This window comes from Schistocerca gregaria, chromosome 1, assembly GCF_023897955.1.
Source record: "Schistocerca gregaria isolate iqSchGreg1 chromosome 1, iqSchGreg1.2, whole genome shotgun sequence".
Classification (NCBI taxonomy): domain Eukaryota; kingdom Metazoa; phylum Arthropoda; class Insecta; order Orthoptera; family Acrididae; genus Schistocerca; species Schistocerca gregaria.
Window position 1 is genome coordinate 312,402,506 of NC_064920.1, and position 8,145 is coordinate 312,410,650.

Below are 8,145 nucleotides of genomic sequence, written 5' to 3' on the forward strand. Positions count from 1 at the left end.
GTACCCATTTGATACCGGGAATAAACCAGCTACCTACCTTTTAAGGGCAAGATAAGTGTCACACTTCAGATGCACTAGATTTTTGGTTGTTTTCGGTATGATACGGCGCTTTATAGTATTACAGGGCCTGACGTCCATTTTTGCAATGATTGTCTTGCAAAACGACTTGACAGTAAGCAAATACTTTTGCAAGTGTCCGAAAAACACTGAATTTGCCACACATTAGCGATTATATCCCTGCTAATTCTTCCTTTTTTCTGCTATTTCTGCGAATTTATTTTCTCGTTTTTGCGACCGAAAGCACAATTTTTCCTACTGGCGACACTTTGAAGTATTTATTTAACGCATTTTACGTACTTGCTCCCAGTTTACTAAATAAAAAGTAGACTGCGTAATCTACATACATAATCGACAGGTCACTGATAAATGCATGGAGGATAGTATCTGCTGAAACAACTAACCATTCCCTTTCCTGTTCCACTAGCAAATTTACGAAAGGAAGCGATTGTTTGTAAGCTTTTGTACGAGCCGTAATATCTATTATGTAGTCATAAAATCGTAGAAAAATAGATCTACAGAATCAAGCCTTAATTATAACGCGTCTCGAAATTTTTAAATGTATACAGTGTCTCTTAATAACATGATAACTATAATTAGGGCTACATGGTATGTTTCCATGAAAAGTTACTATCCCTCCTTTCACATATTTTTCTTTGCATCCGTAGCAACAACAGTAATTAACCATCGCTATTGCACTATCAACAAACGGTGAAATACAACAAAAACTCTTGACATTATAAACTTCAAACGCTGCAGAAAGCATACTCTCACAACGAAGTTGTAAGGTGTCAGGCAAATACAACACCTTACATGAAAACCCTGACATGATAAGCAAATCCAGTAGTATGTCACATAGCTCGGAATAAATCGTGACATTAAATTAACCAAAGTAATACGAGTAACGAGTGAGCAAATGGAATACCACAGACTAACACAAGAATGCCTAAATGCATGTCGTACCTTCCCACCGTGAGGCAGACGCAGTTCCGAGGGGAGAAACGAGGACAGAAGCCGAGAGCAGAACCGTGTTAAGCTAGATAAGGTAGGGGCTGGGCACCCACGCCGCGAGCCTACCTGTACAACTATACAACCCGCACGTTTTAGTGTCAGGCTTTTTCGCGTCTCAGGTATGTCAAGGACAACCCCCAGCCCATGTTAAAAGCTAGAGCCCTCCAGAAAAGCAGTATAGATCTTACGATAACACAAAAAGGGCCACTACCACCCGCAAGTTTTAGCGTGAGACTTTTTCGCGTGTCTGTTACATTAGGATCACTCCCCAGCCCGTGTTAAAAGATAGAGCCCTCCAGAAGAGCAGTATAGATCTCACGATAACGCTAAAAGGACCACACTAGCTGCAGGTTTTAGCGTGAGACTTTTTAGCGTCTCTGTTACGTTGCAAACTTTAAAAACATTGCCCCACCACGAAAAGTATAACGTTTCCCATTGGATAGACAGAATTTTTGTAGGCGGAGCGTAAGGTTAACATTGAGACCCTGATTGGTCAGATGCAAACACAGCCAGATAGCTTTTTTAAACTAACTTCGGTAAATTGTAGTAAGGAGAAGTTCGAGAGTTGGTTCCGAGACGACGGGCTGGATGGCTGCTGCGCCGGCCGCTGTCGCCCTGACGCTGCCTAAACACCGACAAGGTAATGAACGCACGCGATGCCGCATTTTTGAGCGCATAAGGCTTCACTCAGAACTGCAGAAGACTCATCTGTTACACCCCTTTTAGCGTAATACTAGTGTCGATCGTTAATTAAAACTCATGGTGTTCACATTTGCCACTTGAAGTAAAGATCTGAAACGCGATGATTTTTCTATTTTATAGTTATTGAGAAGCCACATCAGCTACTGTAATTTACGAGAAGTTAGATAAGTAATTGAAGATAATTGAGGGTCACTGTAGACCATTTTGATAGTTTTCTCTTTTGTGAAACTTAATTTAAACCTAGATTATAGATGTGATATGGCATAGGTCATCCTTCGATCGATTGTAGAACTTGGAAACCCATTTAGGGAATATTCGTTCACATTTTTGTTGAACGCAGTTGGTTTTTACCATCCTGTATTAAAACATTTCCTTTTATCAATAGTGCAATTTATAAACGATGTTTTGTGATTAGAATAAATTTCCAATGGTAAACTTAACTGCTTTTTCGACGTTATTTTACCAGCTAACTAAAAATAGGAAAGCCTTGAACCCTTTCCACTATATTTAGTTAGAATTAAGATTCTTTTACAGGAAGTGCAGTGGAGCTGACGCTGAGATCATTAAGCATTTGATTATATCATCGCTAGTCTCACTGAACTCTTCTGAATTCTACATGTCATGTGTGGTCTGGCGTCTCCTTACCAGCAACAGGTCCCAGGTTCAAACTAGTTAATTCCCTAAAAAACACGCTCAGAGCGTCGTTGCGCGAAAGTGGTAGGGAGACACGATATAGAACAAACAGACACCACCATGAATGTTTAGAAAGTCCCGAAAAACACGTGACAATCCCGGTTTCATGTTGACAACATGCGCAGAACGCATTGCTCACTCCAGAGATATTTACTCTATGGTTATGTTAGACTGCGCTACAACTCGACTGCGCCTGCCGCTGCGTATCGCTGCCCCGTCCCGGTATGAATGGAGCGGCTAGGCAACCAGTGCACGAGTGGGTGGGTGCGCTGGCGCGGCACGCGATGCAGACGTCACTGCTGACACGGCCGGATCGCGCCGCGGACACTGTAAACATTTACTCTGGACCGCCGGTCGGGCGCCGCGCGCGGGCGTTAATTACGGCAGTGGGACAGCGCCGCCGCGACAGAGGGTCGCGTGCAGCTGAGAGGGGGCCAGTCCACAGAGGGAGAGCACACGCAGCGGCGCGCCGCCTGGCCGACAGGTGGCAGCGCCCAAGCGGCAGAGGGCGGCGCCAAAAACAGTCCTCAAGGCTTACACTTACGTTTACGGCAAACCAGACAGTTCGCATCCAAGGGCAATCATTTTTCAATATCTCTGACTTAAGCCTCTCGTACCCCCTCTAGAGATCTGATACGAGCGCAGTATACTCGCTTTGAGGGTGTGGTCTTGTTTGAACGCATGAAAACTAGGAGATTTTAGTGATTTCTTAAGTAAAATAAAAAGTAATGCTGGATCAGACGATAAATTTATATTCCTTACACTTTTACCTGTAATGAATCATTCTTGTGTCCGCATCGGACGACCGCTGTAACCGCTGCACAAGGTGGAACGACAGAACATTGGGCGACGGCGAGAATTCCCGAAACCCGCGTATTGGACCTGTGACAAAATAACTCTGTACGGTCACTCTTAAAATATTTTCTATCAGTATACAGGGTGTTACAAAATGGTACGGCCAAACTTACAGGAAACATTCCTCACACACAAATAAAAAAGGTGTTATGTGGACATGTGTCCGGAAACGCTTAATTTCCATGTTAGAGCTCATTTTAGTTTCGTTCTTCCACCTACGCTCAATGGAGCACGTTATCATGATTTCATACGGGATGCTCTACCTGTGCTGCTAGAACATGTGCCTTTACAAGTACGACACAACATGTGGTTCATGCACGATGGAGCTCCTACACATTTCAGTCGAAGTGTTCGTACGCTTCTCAACAACAGATTCGGTGACCGATGGATTGCTAGAGGCGGACCAATTCCATGGCCTCCACGCTCTCCTGACCTCAACCCTCTTGACTTTCATTTATGGGGACATTTGAAAGCTCTTGTCTACGTAACCCCGGTACCAACTGCAGAGACTCTTCGTGCTCGTATTGTGGACGGCTGTGATACAATACGCCATTCTCCAGGGCTGCATCAGCGCATCAGGGATTCCATGCGACGGAGGGTGGATGCATGTATCCTCGCTAACGGATAACATTTTGAACATTTCCTGTAACAAAGTGTTTGAAGTCACGCTGGTACGTTCTGTTGCTGTGTGTTTCCATTCCATGACTAATGTGATTTGAAGAGAAGTAATAAAATGATCTCTAACATGGAAAGTAAGCGTTTCCGGAGACATGTCCACATAACATAGTTTCTTTCTTTGTGTGTGAGGAATGTTTCCTGAAAGTTTGGCCGTACCTTTTTGTAACACCCTGTATATAGGACTAATGAAAAAAATCAATATTTAGTTCTAAAAAATAGTCCTTACGTGATTGAATGAAATGACACTTTCTTCGAGCAAAAGGGCGAGACAACAGCATGCAACAAAGATAGACTTTTTGACGATATCGCAAAAAGACTACGCACGCTGAAAGTGAATTCAATTTAGAATTTTCGCATCGCATTTCGATCAAAATCGCACGTACCTTTATCTATCTATGTTTCCTGACAATTTTAAAGATACCGTTTCAGGAGAAATGCGGTTAAAGTAGTGGGTTACACTGTACGGTGGTCAGGTCATTTTGATTTTTGTGTGGTGCCGACGTTCGTGTCAGATAGAGACCAAGTTGTATTACTGTTAAACAGTCTATGGCCCAATCTTGGCCTCTGCGCATTTTGATTCATTCTTAGTTGAAGCTAGTAGATGATGGGCGTATTTAATAGTGCTGTGTGGACTCGTTTTGGCATCTGTTAGATGAAGAAAGGACAGCAAGGATGAGTATGATGGCCGGCCAGAGTGGCCGAGCGGTTCTAGACGCTACAGTCTGGAATCACGCGACCGCTACGATCGCACTTTCGAATCCTGCCTGAGGCATGGATGTGTATGATGTCCTTAAGTTAGCTAGGTTTAAGTAGTTCTAAGTTCTAGGGGACTGATGACCTCAGAAGTTAAGTCCCATAGTGCTCAGAGCCATTTGAATCATGAATATGATGTATACAATGAAAGGTGAAAGGAATACAAATTTTGATCAATGTTGACTGTTCTTGAAGAGAAGAACTTTGAGTTAAGACTGCAGCACTCCGCGCCTAATTTGTCGTAATTATTATTGTCAGCTAGTTAACTTGCTCAGAGCTGAGATCATGATTGTCAGCTAGTTAACTTGCTGAGAGCTGAGAGAAAGACCAGCCTACTTCCCTGAGTCATGTTTTGACATATTAACTGACTGAGCTGTTTGGTTTTTATAGAAATTCTCTGTTAACATTGCAACCTTTTAAAATCATTGCTCACTTTGATAAGCATATTATTTTTCAGACCAGTGTTATGTGTGAAGATCACGCGAAGTTTTGCTCTGTTGTTCTGAATATATGTATGATTCAAACATCGTTGTCTTGGAATATCATTTCATAGGAATAGCTACTCTCCCCATCCCACCGTTTGTCATTTAGCATTACCCCGTGTAACAGTTTGAATATATATTTAGAAACAGAAATCTAACTTGGTCGCTGCCTGCATATTGTTTGCTGTTGTACTTTCGAGGGTTCTACAACGGCGTTGTCAAGACGCGAGGTAAGTAGAAATTTCTATTAGGGCCAGGTAATTGTTTTACTTCCGTTGCGCATTTAATACAAAGACAAGCTGCATTCAGATCAGTTACGGTTCAAATCAGATAAGATTCTGTGTATTCAGAGGTTAGCATATGAAAGTAAGTTGGATAACAGTTTGTGAATACATAGGTTCGTAATGGGTAGACTGCTATAGAGTGGGAGGTAAAGTTGGGCTAAATTCCATACAGAAACTAAATATAGAGAACAAAAACCTGTAGACCTATCTGTCAGGATAGTTCGTACTTCTTTTGGTAATACGTAGTCAGATAGTGTTGGATTTCTTTAAAGCAGAGAACCCGCTGCACTAATTTTACTAATGTTTGTACTTCTTTTACGGGCAGTTTATTAAAAATTTTATGTTCAATTTGTGAAGTTTTGTGCCTTGTGACGATTATCGATTACTTTACTACGTAAACAGTTAGCATAATAGTACAGGTTCTGTGTGAATTTCTTTCATTGTTGAGTATTTGCGGGCCCTCAAGTAAAGTTTGTTTTTGTTTCTTTCGTCATTCAGCAGTTTTGTTTCCCCAAGAAATAGTGTTTCATCATATTTGCTACAACAAAAAACGATATGAAAGTTCGTCGTAGAACAAGACAACAGAGGGCCTTGCAAAATAACGAGTCGGTGCAAAATGGGATAAACCACTTGGAGCAGTTAGCAAATTCCAGTAGTTTACATGAGATATGAGGAAATCGCTCGGATCCACAATTATTAACCAGTTTAGGGAACAATTATGAAACAAACAAACGATGCGTAGTAAAAACGAAAATTCTGAAACGATTTTGGCACAGTCGTGCGAAACGTACGACAAATCGTAACAGACACCTCAGAATCAGGTTTTGCGTCTATGTCTTTTGAACTAACGCAACACATATCACCTTCAATGAACAATTATGTAGAACCACACTGCACGAATCCGACAAATTTTCTAGAATCAATTCGTCATATGCTTAAAGAAATCGAAGATGAAATAAGTACGACAATCGACGAAACACAAGATGAAAATAGTAAATCACTTAGGGAAGAAATAAGAAAGTCACAGGAAGAGAACAGGAAATCGCACGAAAAAATTAAACTGGAAATACAATATTTATCAGTTGACATTAGAAAAGAAATTGAAAATGACCTTCAACCTATAATTAGAAGTTGTGCAAGTAGATTACGTGATCTTGAAACAGAACACGGAAAAATGGAAACAAATCAGCCTAACGACAAGACAATTTGTTAGCTAAAATTAACACTGTAGTTCCAAGCGCCATAGTTACACATGTAAAAGAACACAGCGAACCTCTCGACACAACGATAAAAGAAAGTAGCCAACCAGTGGAAACTTTGGCACTGAATTCAAAAGGATAAAAAGACCAACTCTAGACGTTAACAAACAACACATCATTAGCCGACATGAGCCTAAACAGTGAAACAAATCCGCGCAATGACAAAGTAAAAATAGTATGTAAAGAAAACAATATGATGCCTGCTATCGTTGCAACTCATGGAGAACAAGAAATCGAACATCTAAGTATCCAAATCTGTGAAGAAAACGAACCATAGCTATCATTTCGAGTAACATATGCCGAAACTCAGATAACATTTTACTAGTTTTTTTGTCGAGTATAAAAAAAACATGAAGCTTTGAAAGAGCATATAGACGGTCATGTAAGACTTATGGAACAACAGTTTACTAATAGCGAAAGTGTCTCGCAGTCGAAACAGTGAACAGTCTTGGCACCATACTAGCTACGTTTTTTGGAAATAAAATGCTTAGAGTTACGTTTACAAACATTTTCAAACAGATAATTTAGACGATTATTTTGTTAAACAAAAATGCTCTTACGCATAGGACAGTGAACAGTCCGCGCGCAATTATACTGATCACTGGAGCAAAATTATTACGAAAAGAAGTGACAATCTGAATTACACGCATTTTATTACGTTCACATGAAGGTAGAGGATCGGTTATACTTCTTTGGATACATCAACTGGCGTACGACGCCCTCCCGAGCTGAATGTTTAAACTATTTTGCAGTTTCTTGGTACACTCGTCTTTCTTAATGTCCTCTTTTTTTCGATAAGTACAACGAGCTTTCTTCTACTATCCTAACGTAAATATGTTGATACCACATTGGCGCCACAGTTCATTCCGATTCTGATAACTGAAAATTTTGATTACAAACATCTCATGATAGTAAAAAATTTTACCCGGTAATATACATTAAAATGAAAAATCACTCGCATTCAATAAATATTTGATCCCATTAAGAAAAGATGTAGTGAAAAACAAGCGGCATTTTCATTGAAGATCGACTGTGGCACATACATAACAATACGCGACAGGAATGTACTGCCGACAGCGACTTACAATTCCGGCAGCAAATAATGAGTTACATTACACAAAATATACCGCTGCTACAGCGCTGAACTTAGATCACTTACAGAAATATTTGGCACATGTTACTGATCGTCCCAGCAATTGTGCTCTCAGTAAACATTTTCTAATACGAAATTATTGGAAGTGAAACACGGATTGGTGAAATAAGTACACAGCTTTGAACACCATCACTGTTACAAACAGCAGAATCGGTCATGAGTTATAAAATGAAAGATTTAGTACCATTTTTGCTGAGATACGCAGATTCATGAGATAG